The sequence below is a fragment of the Pezoporus flaviventris genome, unplaced genomic scaffold (assembly GCF_033815535.1).
Source record: "Pezoporus flaviventris isolate CSIRO_AGI_PZ_B2104156 unplaced genomic scaffold, CSIRO_AGI_Pfla_v1 ptg000001l, whole genome shotgun sequence".
Classification (NCBI taxonomy): Eukaryota; Metazoa; Chordata; class Aves; order Psittaciformes; family Psittacidae; genus Pezoporus; species Pezoporus flaviventris.
The window spans coordinates 44,774,451-44,789,744 of NW_026892549.1; the positions used below are offsets into that span (position 1 = coordinate 44,774,451).

Sequence of the window (15,294 nt, forward strand, 5' to 3'; positions counted from 1 at the left end):
GTTGAGCTCAACTGAGTTATTCTGAATTTATAAAGGAATAAATGAACATCAGAATCTGGTTCTGAAACTTGCCTGAGAGAAACAGGAAGTTTGTGGGAAGTGAACCCAGACAGAAATTTCATGTCTACAAAGGCCTGGAAAAGAGCCAAATAATTTATAGTTATAATAGATTAGAGTTCCTGTCCTATTTCTATTTGCTGATACCCCACTGCTTACTGCCCCATATCCCGTGAACTCAGACTGTGCACTGGTGCACTCCCACATATGTGGCACCAGAGCTGATACCCCTTTCATTGTTTCAGTCTAAGACGACTAAAAAACTGGAAGCTTTTAGTCAGAAGGTAACGTGATAGTTTCACTGTCTTTAGTAGATATGAACAATATATATTGTACCTTGTTACATACATTTTCTTGCTTTGCCAGTAAAAGCATTCCTGTGGCCAGAGGACTGTGTGGCATGTTGATTCTGAGTGGGTGCTTGGTGACAAACAGAATCAAGCTCGCTACCTCTGAGGTCCTGTACAAAACTTTACCTTTTGGTTCAGGTTTTTACTAGGGTTAAGGCTCTTTCCCGAGTTCTTCTGACTGTCTTTTTGGCCTGTAACATCTCAAGTGACGCAATACAGTTGCTGCCCTCCACTACAGCTGTTGATTTGTCCATCTAATAACCTGAACCCTGAAATAAGGGAGTATCCTCTTGGTTGGATAAAGGTGGACCACAAACAGGCCTAACTAACTGCTTGTAAAGCAGGCTTAGTAGTCTTCATTTTGGCGTATCATATTTGACTGCTTAGCTGTTGCTGTTTCGATCTTGCCTTTGTTTCACTGTAATATACGGAGGATATTTCCACAAATCATATTATTTAAAAAAAGAGACCTCTTCTTTTTTGCTTGTTATGTGATAGATTTGCATATATAGCACTCTTGTCAACTATAATGGAAGTTACACATGTAAAAACCCTGGTGGCAGATTGTGATAAGGCAGATTTGACACAAATCACTCTGCAGATAAGGATGCTAGAAGACTTTGACATTTGTAAAGAAATGCTTCAGGGAAGGACTGTATATAATTGATAATGAAATGCAGATGGCTTGAACGAATTGTATGCCAAGGAGGCAAACAACCTTGGAAGAATGTTTGTGGCAGAACTCATCCCATAGAAAAGAGTAGAGGTAGAAAGGACAGGCCAGTTTTGCCCCTCTGTCTTTACTGCAGAATCAGTGCTATTGAATGTAAAAATGAAGGACTAAGGAGAAAACAAACCCTCTAAGACCAAAAGATGGGGTTGGAAGATTTGACAGTAGCATGAGAGTTTGCCTGCATCCTTCATCCCTTCTCCTTCCATTTCACAACGGGAGTCCTTGAGTACCCGGTGGAGGTTCCCTTCTTAAACACATTATGTCTTTACTGCAAGGTTAAAAAAAATAGAAAGTCGTTATTGAAATGTCATACATTACTTCCCACACCACCTGCATGAAGAATTCTTTCTCTGTCTCTCTGTAAATGGCATTCTCTATTTATTTGAATGACAGTCACACCTTTCCCCTAGCTTTTATTTTAAATAGTTTTGGCTGTTACTCATAGCTAAAACATAGTACTGGTTTCCTTGCCACCACCCTGGTGATTGGTCATACAGTACAGCTATTGCTTGTCAATAACGGCAAGTAACTTTGAAATCTAGTCAAGCCTATAGTAGGTTTCAGGACTCTGCTTAAAAAGATAGCTTAGTGAATTTGAAATGAGGAGCCTGGGAACAGCCTAAAGAATTATAGTTACCACCTGCAAATGAACTAAGTCAGGGTATTGAAACCTTCAAGAAACCTTGAAGATAGAAAAAAGCTTTGAGGGAAATATTCAAATCATCAAGCCTCGGAGAAGGCTCTAGAGTCAGGTTTATGACTTGTTTGCTACTTAATGTTGATTCAATTAGGCTGTTCTTTAGCCCATTAATGTATTTTAAGGCTGGATTCTGCTGTCTCACAGCCTTTTTTTCCTGTGCTTAAAGAAAGTGGAGTCTAATAGCCTGTTACCTCAGAAAGATGCAAGTGCCTTTTTTCACATACTACTGCAGGCAAACTCTTGCATCAAGAAATTGTTTACTGTCCACAGGCATTTTCTTCAAACTGCTAAAACCAGAACTATTAATTGCTGAAAGAAACTGAAGGTGTCTCAGACAACTCTCTAGGAGATGACAGACTGCAGGCCAACCCTATGAAAGCTCGGCATCTCAGGTGAAGAGCCTGTTTTCATGTACTAGAACAATGTGTGCTCATGCTTTCATAAAAAGATAGCACAGAAACCATTTGACAACAAACCAATAGGCTCTTAGCTCATGGGAAAAAAAAAAAAAAAGAATGGGAAATGTACTGAGCTGAAATTCAGAGGGAACCATTCTTTCTGTTACAAAGAGAACTTGAAAAGCCAGAACACAGAGATGCAAGAAACCTTGAATATATATTACATAAATAAAACAAATAGCTATACAGTCCCTTTTCGGAGATGACCCATGTGAGATGATGAGATGCAAGGTCTTGCTGTGCCATACAGTGGAGTCCAAAGAAATTAGTATTACAGGGTACTGAACCCCCTTTGCAAACCTGCAGCCACATCAGATCTGAGCTGGGCCCAAGCTACTGGCCCGGTCCTAGGAGCCCATGTGAGGTATTGCTAAGGCAGCTGCCCCACCACTGTGGTGGGGTGTGGCTCTCTGTAGGGGACAGCATGCTGCCTGCGGTGGCACTGACGCCAGCATCTCTTGGCTGTGCTCCACAGTGCCATGCCACATATGCGAGCTGTGAGGCAGGCAGACCCACCTTAGGTGGTCTGTTGAAATCTCATTTGGCCACTACCCCTCTGGTGCCTATCAGTAAGTCCTTGAACTAAGACTTTCTGCGTAGCTGAGTGAACTCCCCATCCGCACCCCTTGCCAAAATAATCTGTTCTGACCTGTTTTAGACGTTGTCCCACTGATGTCACGATTTTTACCTCACCTCTTTTTTCCCCCACAAGAGGGCACCAGCACTGCATCCTTTAAGACATTTTGTTTCACAAGGAAACACGTGCCTCAGAGGAAACTGGAGGGAGAGAGAAGCCAGAGGGACCCTAGCAGCAGGTTTTGGGTCTGGAGCAGCTCCTTTCCCCCCCGGGGCTCCACAATTTTAATTCCAAGGTTTTGATTCAGAAACATCTCTGGTGACAGCTGCGTGAATCCTCTAATAGCAAATAGTTGCATAAAGCCCCTAATAGGAGAGGGTAGCTCACAGGCACATACTTGATTTTATTTCTCCATTCTGTCTCTTGGTCCCCGCTTCAAGCAGCGAGACTACAAAAAAGGGTGTCTCTGGAATTACACGCCTTCACGGACCTTAAGAGAAACCAGTCAGAGAGCTGAGAAATACCAGACACCAAATGTCTCTTGAGATAAAACATACCTGAGACAGCCAACAGACAAATCTTATTCAGGGAAATCAGAGTGAGGTAAAAACACAACTAAAATTGCCATAGGACAGGAGAATCTAGTGAACAGAGAACAAGCGAAAAAAAGCCCTTGTACTGTATAACCTGACAGTGTGACAGGTATGGGTGAGACAAGATAAACATGCGGAGAAAATGAAAATCAAGAAAGGAAAGGAATTACTTAGTGTGGTCTATGGGTTTATGCTTAGAAATATAAAAATAATTCCAAAGAAAGGAAATGTAGGCTAAGAACCAGACAAGTTTCCTGTACAGGGTAGGGAGCCTACATGCTCTCTTGCATGCAGTGACTGCCCACATTTAAGACACTAATTTGGTCCCCTTATTTAGGAATCTGTAAGTGCTGAGCTAGTCTTCAGGGGCAGGACACAGCTACCAAGAGAGTGTTACTCTGGCTTCTGCTAGGGCTCTAGTTTACTTAACCTACTATTGGACATATTTTATAGAGCTCTGTGATCAGGGAATTGTAGGAGATCCATGTAATGCTCTCCTCCTCTCACCTCCTCCACCTCCCCTGCCTACACTTGCTCAGGTAAAGGCAGAACTGTTTTCACCAAGTCCTAGAACCTGAGAGCAAGGGGCACTTGATGAAACCAGTAGGAGATTGGGTTAAAACAGATAAAAAAGCAAGTTTCTTTACAAAACATGTTTGAATTTCTGGTACTTGCTGCCACAGGAGGTTGTGGAGGCAAGCACAGCAACAGGTAAAAACAGGTTTCAGACAGTCTCATGGACAACAGGTACAGATGGAATGGGAAAACTCTGGGTGGGGTATATTCTCTATCATCCTAACCGACCTATTTCAGTTCTCAGGGGTACTGCACACAAGGACACCCATACGAGGGGTATGGACTGCAGACTATAGCACCAAATAGGTGCACCTTGAAAAGTTGATTTGAAAAAGGACTAGAGAGTATTCACAAGCCTCTCAAAGCCACCACCTTGCAGGGGCCCTGAGGTGGATGCTGCACACAGAAAACCTGCTGAAAAATGCAGCATGAAGTGTTGGTGAAACCATTTTCTGCCAGAAGATGTGATTCCCACAAGCTAAATGCTCTTCACCAACTGCATCAGTTTGGCTTAAATTTTTTTTGGCAACCAAACAAAAGTGGGAAGGGAGGGTACTCTTGGCATTGTCCAAACATCCCATTCCAAGTTTTTTGAATGAAACATTCTTATTTTCCTTGCTTTGATCAAGCTTCAAGAACATTTTGTTTTCAAGTATAATATATAAAATAAAAGATGGAAAATCAAAATTTTATGTGTAGTGGTCCATGGATTCTGAGTCACTTTGACACTTACGGAACATGAAATTGCACCCAGCAGTCAAAGAATGAATATATCCAATTTTAACAGGCATAGCAATGGTATAAAGAAAGTAATGCTTGATGTTTCATGGTACAGGAATAGCCATCATGTCCTCAGCATTTTCATCATATGAAGGTCTCACTACAGAAACTCACTAAGGAAAGTTTAGTGTTTAATGCTGTAAAGAACACAGAGGCAGTAAACGTGAGTCTTCACATAGGAAGGCCTGAAAAGAAAACTCTCCAGGACTTTTTAAGGTATAAATTTTCCTAGTGTCCATAAAGAAATGCCTTTCAGGACTATGTATTTATTGCATGTAGTCTAAACCCTCCAGTTTCTCTTCACAGGACTAGGCAAAGGACTTAGTTCTGTTAGAAGCAATTGGATTATTTAGAAAATCCATTCTGCAAGAAGATTTCGGCTCTGATTCTGAAAATTCAGTTTCTGGATCAACTTCTTGCGTGATCAGCCTTGTAGGTACAAGCAGTGATGAGCAAACCACATCAGTGTGTTTGTACCTGGGTGTGCACATAATCCAGGGCACCCAACAACCCCACTTCCTCTGTCAGACTTAACGCCTACTTACCTGTGAGAAGGGATAGTTCCCTACCTTATGAGGAGGAGGGGAAATAACAGTGTTTCACAGATATGAAATCCACTAACAATTTTGTAGTATTAAAATACTGCAGTAGCGTAGGCAGCAGGAATAGAGCTAAATTGTTATCAGACTCTATTTACACCTACTCTTGGATGTACTGATTCATATCGGGAGCGTTTGGAGAACACACTGGATTTTTCATTACAAGTATGAAAGTGGTGTTTGAATCTAGCCCACCCTTATATGGCTTTTCACATACCTCTTCTCTATTGAGGTATATTTCTTGAAATGACTCTTTTGTAGCTTCTGTTCTGAAAGCAACTTTGAATGAAAACTACTGGAACTTATAGTAGCTGCTGTACTATTTTTCACACATTTTACAATTCAGTCCCAGGTTTCACATTAAATAGTTACACTGCCTATTTTTAGGGCTAAGCAGACAATAGCAGGAGAGCACCTGAAGAAGAGCACATAGGAATTCCAACCACTCCAGCCAGTAAATCGGCTTCATCAGGGGCCCAGCATAAATCACAGAATCACAGAATCCTAAGGGTTGGAAGGGACCTCAAAAGATCATCTAGTCCAACCCTCCTGCAAGAGCAGGGTAACCTAGAGTACATCACACAGGAACTTGTCCAGGCGGGCCTTGAATATCTCCAATGTAGGAGACTCCACAACCCCCCTGGGCAACCCGTTCCAGTGCTCTGTCACTCTCACAGTAAAGGAATTTTTCCTGATGTTCACATGGAACCTCCTATGCTACAGTTTACACCCATTGCCCCTTGTCCTTTGCAATGACTCTGTGCAAACTCACATACCACAGGGTATAAATAAGAAGAGTTAGATGTGTCCACACCTGTAGGATCATGATCTTATTGGCATCACAGAGATGTAGTGGGATGGCTGCTATAACTGGACTGTTGGAATGGAAAGATACAGGCTCTTCATGAAGAACAGGCAGGGGAGACAAAAAGGGGGTGTTGCTTTCTATGTCAATAACCAGCTGGACTGCAGACTTCCAGTACCTAAAAAGAACCTGCAAGAATACTGGAGAGGGACTTTTTACAAGAGCATGTAGTGACAGGGAAAGTGTGAATGGCTTTAAACTGCATGATGGTAGATTTAGGTTAGGTATTAGGAAGAACTTTACTGTGAGGGTGGTGAGATACTGTTGTTGCCCAGAGAAGCTGTGGCTGCCCCACCTCTGGCAGTATTCAAGGCCAGGTTGGACAGGGCTTGGAGCAACCCGGTCTAGTGGAAGGTGTTCCTGCCCATGGCAGGGGGGTTGGAACTGGATGAAATTTAAGATCCCTTCCAACCCAAACCATTCTATGAAAAGTTTCTAACTTGGTTCAAATGACTACTGACGTCCCAAGCTGCATAGAAACATGTAATGGGAATCTGCTTTTGTCCAGAACAGATAGCCAGTTACACTCAGTAATCTGGAATTTGTATTATTATATGCTTTTTCTTTCACAGTAACGTTTTCCTGCAGAGCAGTTATTTGGGGTTCATACTGGGAGGCTAAAAAAATGAAAAGTGGAGAAATAGAACTCTGGAACAGTAACATTAAAACACTTACCATTTCCCATGCATTAGCACAGTAAATGCTGTAGAAGTTAAATTGTCTGTGGACTCAGCATGGACAAGGTGCCAGGAATCTGCAAGTTCTAATCTCATCTCTGCAGCTCTAGAAATAAGCATAAGAGAATTAACTCATCACACTTTATTGCCTGAAAGTATCTATAAACTAAAATCTTATTTCAGATATTCTCCATAATTGATTCACAGTTTTACTACAGTTATTTTCTTAATGGCCTTTCCAGGCCATAACTCTTAATGCATAAGCCTGTCCAAAATATTGAAATTTGTTTCCTGATCTATTGCTGGAAATATCAGGAGAGGGGATCTGCTCCCAGTGAACAAAACTCCTTAACATTTTGGGATGAATTTTTGTTTGCCCCAGGACTTGCTAGCTGTACCCACACAAGTGTTTCATAAGCTCCTCTTGGTGTCAGAATTCATTACAGAATCTCCTGCCTAGGAGATGTTTCCATCCTTTTTTCTTTTCCCTTTTTCTTTTTAAAAGAAGTGAGATAATGCTTGAGAAAGATGCCAGATCAAAAGCCCTCAAGTCCTCCTTGCTGCACTCTAAATCCCACATCAAGAAACACTCATCTCTCCTCCCAGGCATGGCTCTTAACCCTTTGTCTAATAAAATAACTGAAACCTGCTCCCAGGCTCTCCTGTGCTCAGCCGTCTCCCTTGAAATTTTCAAATAGGATGCCCCATTGTTGGCCTTTGAACCCACAATGAGTATGTGGAAGTCAAAGTAATTAGTTTAATACATCTAGAGAGCATACAAGTTCCTTTCATGTCTGGATCTGATCCTGCAAGGGACTACATATCCTCAGCTGCCTTTGGCTGAAGATGTCTAAGCATTTCTGAGAAGGCCAAGACTAGCTAAAAGTAAAACTCTGCTAATATTAGCAGACTGATAAAGCGATTTTGCATTAATAAAAATAAAAAATGCTAAAACTGTAGAAGATGATAATGAAAGTATGAAATTATTAACAAGGAATCCTATAGATGGGGGCTGAAAGAATGAGTCTGATAATAGAGACAGAAATGGAGTAATGCTAATTCCCAAGATATCAAGCTTGGCAATAAACCTGTTAGTAAAATCCTGGCTCATCAGAGCAGAAGTGAAATTGTAAGGGATAACTTTAGGTAGCATTATATATTGCCATCTCATGGGAGGAACAATACAGGCATATGTCACCACTGGCAGCACTTCTCTGAGAGAGAGAAGAGAGGTGAAGGTGTCAAAACCAAGCAGGGGAAGCCCTTCTCTTTCTCACCAAGGCACTAGCTGGCACACAGGAAGATAATATGCAACTGTAGGTGCCCGTTTCAGGGAAGGGGAATTTCTGCCAGGATCCTTTGCTCCATCTGAGCCTGAAAGGGTCCCTCTCTCCTCCTGCGAACTTGTTAGCCCTGCAGGATGTCAGCACCCCCCCCCCCCCCCCCCCCCCCACTGAGCTGCCACCTCCTGATTTTCTTATGTCTTTTGAATTGGAGAGAGCTGCTTAGATCTCTAAGTATCCCTCTGCTTGTAACTCCTGTCACTGAAATAAGAATGCCTTGCTGAAGAGCATAGACATCTTCACAGATTAGGAAATAAACCTCGATATTTAAGAGTTTTCCTAAAATAACAAAAGAGAAGGGAAAGGGACACAGGCATTAAGGGAAGAACACAATCTGCTGCTGGTTTTCAATTGCAGTATTAAGTCAGGCTTCAGATAGTCATGTTATAGGAATTGACTGTAGCCTCTTAACTAACCTGTTGCATAAATTCTGATTCAACAATATATTACACCCTGGATTCATTCTTTACATTAATGGAAATACAGCTTTTAATGCAGTTGGAATACAACGCTGGAAATTTTTTTTCAGCAGCAGATTATGTGCTGGATTCATTCATAATATTAATGGAACGTTTAAGTGCTGTTGAAAGATGTCACAGGAAGATTGTTTCTTTTTTATTCCACATTGCTTTCAAAAATATATTTGAGGGCTTTTTAGAAGTTGCAGTACGTCCAGATGACACAGTAAAGAGATGCAGCTCTGGTTAATACACCAAAGGACTTGCATTCAGCTACCCTGACATGTCAGACTTCCATGGGCCTAACCTCACTCTTCTAAATCATGATCTTGGACCGCTGAGGACTGACCTGCTGCAAACCACTGGAGTGGGGAGAGGGTTTGAGCAGGAGAGTAACCTGCATAGTTAAAATCTTTGTGGTCCTTCAGGTGTTCTCTGGAAGGACTTAATTGCAAGGCCACATTGAGCAAGCAGGACTTCATGGGCCTGTGCTGGCACACCTAGGTTGGCCAGTTAATGGGAGCTTCACTTTTTCTGCACTGTGCCTTCTTGGAAGGAAAAAAAGATGCAGGGTCAAGTACAGAATCTGTACTTAGTACCAAGAGCCATAACAGAAGCCACTGTCAGAAGACAGCATGGGACTGGTAACCGAAAGTGTGGTCTTGAAACTCCCAGCAATAACCTGTGAAAAAGCCATGTGACAAGTGTCCTTTCCTTTCCACAAGCTACTTCGTGCTGGGCCTAAGACTACTATAGTCTTCTGGATGAGGTCCCCAGTGTGGAATGTTTTAGCCTTGAAGGCCTGCCTAGCTAACACCATGGTAAAAAAGCCTATACCTCCACTGCAGGGCAAATAAGAATGTCCCATATTCCCAGTCTCTCACTCCTTCCCACAAAAGCACATGAAGCCTTGCAGCTGCTCAGCTGTTTCCTCTCTAGTACAGCACATTCAGGGCTGCTCAGAAACCCTTCTGAAGCCCAAGCTCATTGTATCAGAGAGGTGTGGGATTTTCTGTGTCACAGACATCATGGTAGTTATCGTGTAGATGCTACTAAATTTAGGAGACACCTGCATGTGGTTTCAGAGCTCTGGAGAATCCAGCTGAGTTTGTAAGACTGGGAAAAGGGAGGGTGGGTGTCTGCTGGGGCCCAGATATTCCCAGCATATGAATGTATAGAGAGAGGGTAGTCATGAATTGTATTGATCCTTTTGCTAGATACTGGAATAAAACCCAGACCTTTGCATACTGAGAACAGAATCTCAATTTTATGCCAGCAGAGCTACCAGGATGGCTGACTTGCAAATTCAGATCAACTCATGGAAATATGGATGCTCACAAATACACCATTTGGATACAAGCTTTCAAATTAAAGCATGCAATAGTTTCTCAGTATTGTAAAACACTGCAGCATAGTCCTGTCGCAGCCTGAAGGTGAAGTTCAAATTGCATTAGAGTGTTAATCATACAACAGAGATGACTTCATTCTCAGTGGACATCACTGCACCTGAGGAGCAGCATTCTGAATGAACTTGCCCCACTGCAACATTCCCAAACTCTTCAGAGATATGGGCATTAACAACAGCATATTTGTAAGAGGCTTTAAGTCACAAAGAATATTGCTGAACATGGTTGTGTCTCACTATGCGTTTTTGCTGACATCTCATTTCCTCTCTCTTGTTTTGTGGTGAAGGTATAAACAGGGTTTATTACCAAGTCATCCTTCCTGTGGTAACAGATGGAAGCAACAAAAACTGCACAAAAAAAAGGATTATTAACATCTATGTGAAGCTTTTCAATACTCTGGCCGTTAATTTTGAGTACTGCAAGCTGGAAGTTATTATCACATCTAAGTGCACCCAATCTCCAAAGAAGGAAAAATAAATAATATGAAGGACTGACATATGTTTGATAGAATACTCATCCAGAAAGAGAGATAAAATTGCTGAAAATGTATACAATACTGAAAATATTATTAGAATAATAAAGTTTTAGAAAAGCTGACATAAAAATTACTAGTTTTATGGACAAGCGCTTGATTTTACCTGTGTTAAGTTTCAGCTGCAGAAGAAAAAGGTTGCTGCTGAACAATGGGCTATTACATGAGCAGTTGCCTCCTGCAGCTGTAAGCTCAAAGCCTGCTTTTGGATACAGAAAGAATTTGGTGATCCTAGCCTTGCTCCTTTTTTTGTGTAGCTCACAAAACACATTGACAAACTGGCTGTCCCATTGCAAAAACCCTGCAAGATTGGATTAGCAGGATTCAGGGTTGAGGTGCACTGGCTGAACTACAAGATGAAGCTTGTACAGAGCGTGCATTGTGTCTAGTTCAAACCAGAGCAATTAGCTGCTGACTTTCATGATTATTAAATGCACTCATAATTAAAATTTAAAAGTCTGAAGTCTATACTATTTTTTCTAAGCCCCAATTATAAGTAATAAGATTTAAGTTTAAGTTTAACTTGTCTCTTAATAGAGGGTAAAGAGCCCTTATAAATCAGTCAAATAGGGATTGCCATTGGAGAGCTATTACTGAAGAATTGCTGTCGAAGTAAAACTAATTAATATCTGTCACTGCAAACAGTTAACTACAGAAAACTTTCCTGCTTAACTACCAGCACTATTAAACCACCAGGACTTACATCATCAAAAGAAAAAGTAGGAGAGAACACACTGTCTCTTTTGACATCAGCTTTTATCTTCTGCTCTGACAAGATTCTGAAGTCTTTTTTTCTGGAATCTGACCAGACAGAACCGAAGCCAGGGCTGGCTCCCCAATTAGCTCTGGTAACGCGGTGTCGGATCTTGTTCTCAAAGAGAACTTTCCCCTTAACTGAACTTTCGGATCTCAAAAGTACAGAAAGAGACAATCTGAAGAAACTAAGAGGTTGATAAGTTTCACTCGAATGACCCAGAGATGGCTTTGTCATACTTGGGCCCAGAAGTGAGAGACAGATCCTGAAATCACACTAAGTAGCATCACATCTCCTCCATGGCTCTGGTCACACATCATCCCATGAGGCTGCTTGAAACAGAGGAGCACAATCCACATTCAACAGTCAGAATCAAGCCCACTCACTAACTTCTGTCCCTGGTGATATACATCTATTCCAATAAAACACTTCTATTAAATGTGGCAAAGATATAAAAAACACACCTTAGAAGACCTGCAGTGGAAGATCTGATGGCTGTCTTGTGCAATATTAGCATTTTCTTCTTGGCTTTGGGACATCTTAGTACTAATTGCAGATTCTTATTAGTGGAGCACTTGCTGGATGAGTTTTATGGGTTAATACTTCTTAAAGCACTAGATTCAGCTTCCCAGGGGCTGTCTCAGCCCTGGAAACCTGCAACAGCCTCTCCGAAGAAAGATTTGATTACTTATTCAGAAGGCCTCATCAGAGATTTAGCAGAAATGTTTGCAGTGTGAAAATCAAGGCTCCCAGAAAGTCAGTAGAAGGCCTTGCTTTGGGAGGGAAATCGGACCAGATACCTCCAAAGGTCCTGTCCAATGAAAACTGTTCTCTGTTTCTGTGATCATTCCTTGCGTTCCACTGCATATGCAGAAATACATGATAACATGGCCAGGCCTAATCCTCCACTAAAAAAAAAAAAAAAGCAACCCTACTTTGACTGTACCCTTTTTCTAGTAGCTCCTTTGTGATATCTTTCCTGAAAAGCTGTTTTTATCAGCTGTAACTGCAAACCATAAATCCCAACTGTTTTCCTGATGGAAACAAATGATAAAGGAAAGATTTCACTTGGCCTCAACACAGCACACCTCCACTGGATCTTCTTAGTTTCTCCCACTCTCCTTTTGGCTGATAAGTATTCAGATTTTCATGTCCAATAGGACTTCAGGGTGGTAGCAGTATCTCCTCCTTTGGCTCTGATGTGAGGAGCCAGCACACACTGCCCATTTCTCCAGGGCACCTCAAAGCCAGGCAGATGCTGGCAAATTGGAGGGAATTAAAACAGCAGTGAGAACCTGCATTAATGGACTGAAGTGACTGATTTGTGACAGGAGATTAAAAGACCTCAGGTTAAAAAGTTTGGCCAAATGATGACTAAGGAAAGGGATACTTAACTATACTTGGTATGGTTTCCTTTTACTTTAAGAAGGTGTAAGGTTCAAAGGATGAAAGTGTCAATCCACATAAAGGCTAGAGAAGTAGTTTTAAATGGTCCAACAGATTCTGATCAGAACTGATTAAAAACCAAAGACACAGGTTTCTCAGATGTGCAAACCAAGATAGTGCCACTTCTTTTAACTTCATGACAGATGAGGATCCTGTCCTGCCTAATTTTGATCTTGACACTTGTCTGAGCGTACAAGTGACAGGCCATGGTTTCACAAATTATATCTCTACTGCTAACCTGACTGGCAGCAGTTAGCTTAAGGAATGGCAGAGTAACTCAGCTTTTGTACCCAGTCACTCTTTGGATCTCCCTGCTGGATGTCTGTACACTCGATGGCAATTGCACTGGTGCTTGTAGTCTTCATGAAAAAGGTTAGCTGTCCCCTTGAAACTGCAATAAGATGATTTCAGTAATTTTCAGGAGAAATTCCTGAAAGGGACACCAGTAAACCTGCAACTAGTCTCAGCATAGCAATGGTGGAATCCCCACGATTTGTGTCAGTCAAACTGAACTGGAAAGAGCTTGGTGGATTTGCCAGTGGAAAACAGAGTGAAAGCTCCTGGGGAGGTGAGTGAGCTGGCCTACATTTTTGAGGGAGGAAGGTTAACATAAACCTCCTTCCAACCCAGGCTCAGTGTCATAATCCCATGCCTCAGACTGCTGTGCCAGTGCTCATCAGCCCAACTTGAGGCTTGCCAGTTTTCTGCTCTTCGAACTGCTGGTGCCTTACCTTCAGTCTGGTTTTCTGCTCTAGCAGTGAATGGCTTTGACACCTGCACCAGCCTGGGAAGAGGCTCTGGTGCTAACTGCTATGCACCTGGGCTGGACCCATGACACCCAAATCCAAAGGGCTTAAATATCTTCTTGTAAGTAGCTGTGAAAGCAGACAGGATGGAAAAAATAAGGAGGGTGATCCAAAGACTAGAAGAAAAAGAAAGCAACTGTTTTTTAACGTAGGAAACACATGAATGACTGAGAATCTTTCTCCAGTTAAGAATTAGTTTGAGGAAATGGTTTCAGCTGGAGTGCTCTAACAATGGGACATACTTGGCTTTTCTACACATCATGTCCTCTAAATTTCTGGTCTTGCTAGAAGAAGTCTCTTTAAGAGCTGACAAAAAAGGTCAGCCTCTAGGTCCACTACATCATTTTCCTTTCTAGACAGTCTAACTAATTTGAACAACAAATCATGCTTTGGCTTTGCAGTTTTCAACTGACCACTGGAGAGGAGCTGAGCCACCTCCTGTCCATCTGTGTCTTGGAGATGAATTGCTATGCAAACAGTAATTAGCTATTCCATTGTTTTGGATGAACATTCCTTCAGTCTCCCAATAAAAAGAGAATATTTTGCTTTGCTGTTCATAATAAAGACAGTTGAAATGTTCTACTGTTAGCAGTTACTATGGTAACTGCTGGCAATTTATTTTGAAAAGGGGAAAGACTTATTTTTTCACTGGTTACCTGATTTTGTTTTCTTTACTTGAAATTTGATATTACATGTAAAACAGCTACCAAAGACCACTGTCATGGCCAGCTCAAAGACCCAATGATCTAATAGGCCAAATATGGTCCGCTGCTCTTGAACTAACTTTCAGTGACTTCAACAGAACTGCTTGGAAGAGTAATCCAGCAGGATGAAGTTTAAAAACATCTGTCTTTTGCATGCCTATTTCAATTTATTGCATTGAGAAAACAACACAGCTAGATCTTTGTCAGATAAAGGTCTGAGCTCAGCTTTAGATCCAAGTTCACCAATTTGAAATTGGGAGCCAGGGTTTGGTACTACTCAGTTTAGTTATCACACTTTCAGTAGTAAACCAGCTACCCCCCCTTGTTACTTTCCTAGTTACCATTATGTATAAGGTTGCTACTACTTGTACAAAACACAAAAAATCTGGAAACCTCTGATATTTCTACCTCTCTTCATATATTTTTCTTTATATAAACGCAAAGCTGATGATGCTGAAAGCATGAGTTCCATTCTTTATTCTGGAAAACATAACAGCTTTTGCCTTTATAACCTGCCAAATGAAAACCATCAAACTTAAATTCTAGTCCAAATTTTGCAGCTGGACACAACGTTATTGTAATATCATGAGGTTGGAAAAGGAAATGTAGAGGCAGAATTGTCTTTAATGACAAAGCAACCTGTATGCATGTGAAACTGTTTTACAGATTTTACAGGTTGGGAAGGAATACAGTGATCATTTAGTCTGATCTATGCTACACAGGTCTAATATGCTATGAAGTTCACCAAGAATATAAAAAAACATTTCTACTAAAAAATAGAGCCTATTGTAACATGAGAACATTTGGGAACCATTAGCAGCATAAATGAAGTATCAGAAAACAGCCAGTGACATCAAGAACAAGGAAAGCCAAACAGTTT

General features: G+C 41.4%; 1 long non-coding RNA gene across 1 annotated transcript in view; it reads right to left on the bottom strand.

Annotated features, from left to right (window-relative positions):
• The window catches only part of LOC133267033 (uncharacterized), a 107,841-nt gene that overhangs the window by 48,144 nt on the left and 44,403 nt on the right, over positions 1-15,294 (bottom strand). The window contains exon 2 of the long non-coding RNA XR_009742622.1: positions 6,964-7,071. This is a non-coding gene — a long non-coding RNA (uncharacterized LOC133267033). The remainder of the gene's footprint in view (positions 1-6,963; positions 7,072-15,294) is intronic.